This window comes from Elephantulus edwardii, unplaced genomic scaffold (assembly GCF_000299155.1).
Source record: "Elephantulus edwardii isolate Elephantulus edwardi_28Jun2011 unplaced genomic scaffold, EleEdw1.0 scaffold00107, whole genome shotgun sequence".
Lineage (NCBI taxonomy): Eukaryota > Metazoa > Chordata > Mammalia > Macroscelidea > Macroscelididae > Elephantulus > Elephantulus edwardii.
In genome coordinates, this window is record NW_006399857.1 from 385727 (window position 1) to 389405 (window position 3679).

Below are 3679 nucleotides of genomic sequence, written 5' to 3' on the forward strand. Positions count from 1 at the left end.
GACGGCACATAACAACAACAACATTCTACTGGGGATCCAAATCTGTTGCTGGCTTCATGTCTTTTCATAATCCTCTGAGAAAAGCGCAGTTGGACAATGACTAAGATTGACAGAAGAATCGAAGCCTTTGAGTTGTAATATTGGAAAAGAGGCCTGAAAACCACATGGACTGTCAAACAGACAAATACGTCTTGGAGAACCAGGGTGCTCCTTGGAGGCAAGGATGGTGAAGCTTCATCTCACATATTTTGTACATGGTATTAAGAGGGGCCAATTGTTGGAAAAAGACATTATACTTGGAAAGGTGGAGGGTCAGCAAAGGAGAAGAAAGCCATCAATGAGATGGACTGACACAATGATTGTAGAACGGGCTCAAGTATATCAAGGTTGGCACAGGATAAGGCAGGGCTCAGACCCTTTGTTCATAGTGTTGCTGTGAGTCTTGGTTGATTCAAAGGCATGTGACAATAATAACAGCTAGTGACAAGGTAGTTTGGTTCTCAGCTGCTAATTTGAAATTCCATAGTTAGTACCCACTAGGTTGCTTCTTGCAAGACAAGACCTGACATTTTTCTTTCCTATGAAGGATACAGTCTTAGAAACCCTATGCAGTAGCTCTGCTCTAGCTGATAGGGTTGTTAGGAGTCAGAAGGAGGGCTCTGATGACCTAGTAGATATGGCAGTTGCACTGCCAACCCAAAGATAGGCACTTTGAATCCCCCTACTGCTCCAAGGGAGGAAAGATAGGTGATCTCATCCCATCTGATTTACAGCCTCAGAAACCACTGCAGAGTCAGCTCTGAGAAGACAGAATCGACTGTAGAGCACACAACCGACCATTGAGAGAGGTCTCCGGGTGGTACAAATGGAAAACAGGCTTACCACAAAGTTAGCACCAGTGGTGCCCGGGGGGTGGGGGGTTGGGGGGAGGTCTGGTGACCTACATCAGATAAACCACAGCCACTGAGAGCCCCATGGGGCACAGTTCCACTCTGACACCTGTGGGGGTCCTCATGACTCACAACTGATGGAACAACAACTGGGAAGCTGAAGGAGCTTTCAGGCAGAAGTTGTCCCTACTGTTAGCAAGTCTTGTCTCAAGACATTTTCAAATCACAGCTCCTCCACGTAAAAGTCTCTGGTGGTAGATCCTGCCCACTTAATACAGTGATAGAGGGTGGGATCATGCCAAGTTAGAAGCAATTCCTCTTCTGTTGGCTGCCATCCTCACTTTTGATGAACTTCACAAATGGAAAGAATCCCTGACGTGACCTCCTCCAATGGTCTCCTGTGACAGCCCAGAAAGAAGATGACCTTCTCCAAGGTCATCCTGGGGGTGGCTAGCAATTAGAATGGAAAATCTTAGCCTCTTTTTCAGCCCCATGCTCTGTGAGGTCTTTCCCAACAGGCAATGTCTGTATCTAGTTGAGCATAAAAACCAGGAGGGTAACTGGAAGTGCACGCAAGCACTCATGATTTTGAATGCTTATGAGTATGGGCCATCCTATTAAAACACTAATTCCAGTTGAAATGGCCCATAATGGCTAATTTTGCTTAAATGGACAAGTAAGAGGGGAAACTATTGCCTCTGTTTGTTGACTTACTTGTTTGTTACTACATTTAAAATCTATATAATAAAACATTTTCCAGTGCAATAAGTTTTACATATACAATTAAGTGATATTGATTATGTTTATTGAGTTATTAAACTATTTCTACTATCCACCCCTCCCCCCCAATTATTTTAACAGAAACTTGGTAGAGAGGTCAGTGCAGGAGAGGAAGACCCAAAATGAGATTGATTGACACAGTGGCAATGGGATCAGGTATGTCAGAGACGGTGAGGATGGCTCAGGATAGGCCAAAGTTCAGAGCCATTGTTCATAGGGTTGTTCTGAGTTGTAGTCTACTCAATGGCACATAACAACAACAACAAAGAGACTTGTAGAGGGACCATTTGAAACATTTACTTCTCAAGTTGCATTTAACGAAAAGTCAGTAAAATTGACATACCACTAACAAAACTAATAAAGGAAAAGAAAGACACAAATAATCCAACTAAGAGGTGAAAGGGGCAATGTCATAACAGGACCAACTGAAATAAAAAGGTTAACAATGGAATATTATGGAAAAAATTTAGTCAAACAAATATGAAAACTTAGAGGAAATGGACAAATACTTAGAAACTCACAATCTACCCAAAATGACATAGATCAAAGCAGAACACCTGAACAGACCCATTACAAATAAGAAATTGAACAGGTAAAAAAAATAACTTCCAATTAAAAACTGATAGTTTTACTAGTGAATTTTATCAAACATTCAGAGAAGAACTGTCACCAATTCTAAATAAAGTATTTCAGAAAATAGAAAAAGACAGATTCCTCCCAGACACATTCTATGAAGCAAACATATTCTTGATACCAAAGTCAGGTAAAGAAACCACCAAAACAGAAAATGGTAGACCAGTCTCTCTCATGAGCATAGATGCAAAAATCCTCAAATCATAGGTGCAAAAGTCCTAACCAATAGAATCCAACAATCCATAAAACGAAAAAATTAACCATGACCAAATGGGATTCATAACAGGTATGCAAGGGTTGGTTCAACATAAGAAAAATAATGTAATTCATCATATTATCTAAGCAAAGAACAAGAACCAAAAGTCAATATTGTTCTCAATAGAGGAATTAAAGGTATTCCCCTTGAGAACAGGAACTAGGCAAGGATGCCCACTATCACCTCTCCTATTTAATACTGTATGAGAAGTCTTAGGGCAATAAGGCAAGAGAAGGAAATAAGAGGTATCCAAATTGGCAAAAAGGAGGTAAAGTTATCTCTATATGCAGATAATAAGATAGTATACTTGGGAAACCCTAAAGAGTAAGAAAACCTACTGGACATAGTTGACCAGTTTAGCAAAGTAGCAGGGTACAAGATGAACATACAAAAATCAATTGCATTTCTCTCCAGGGACAAAGATAATACAGAAATGAAGCTAATAAAAACAATACTAATCACAATAACTAATTACAATATTAAATACTTGGGAGCAAATGTAACTAAAGACATATAAAAAGAAAATTACAAAACATTACTACAATAAACAAAAAGAGACCTGGAGAAATCTGCATTGAGATAGATGAGGGAAAGAACTGTTTAAAGGGAATATATGATTAAGTATTATTTGCATGCCAACAATCCAGAATAAGAGGTGCATAGCAAAGTGGACTGGGGGGCGGGAGAAGGGAGGAAATTGTGCAGCAATGAAAGAATCTTTTTAAAGAGAAAAGTGAACTAAGGGTGGGGGAAAGGAGGAAAATATGCAACAATGAATGAATGGAAATCCAAGTTTTCTGTAAACCTTCATTAAAATATCAATTAAAAGCAAAAAAGAAATGGAAGAATATACCATGTTCATGGATAGGAAGACTCAATATTCTGAAAATGACATTCTACAAATGGTAATCTACAAGTTCAATGCAATCCCAATACCAATTCCATTCTTCAATGACATGGAAAAGGCAATTTCCAACTTTTTCTGGAATGGAAAGGGACCCTGAATAAGCAAAGCACTCCTTAAAAAGAGAAACGAGGTAGGAGGCACTTCACTCCCTGATCTCAAAACCTACTACACTGCCATCCTGGTCAAGACAGTGTAGTACTGGTACAGTGACAG

General features: G+C 39.5%; 1 protein-coding gene across 1 annotated transcript in view; it reads right to left on the reverse strand.

Moving 5' to 3' along the window:
* HOPX (HOP homeobox) overlaps positions 1–1308 on the reverse strand; it is a 22028-nt gene extending 20720 nt beyond the window's left edge. The window contains exon 1 of the mRNA XM_006891964.1: positions 1268–1308. The gene's annotated coding sequence lies outside the window, so the exon portion shown is untranslated. The remainder of the gene's footprint in view (positions 1–1267) is intronic.
* Positions 1309–3679: the final 2371 nt, after the last annotated feature.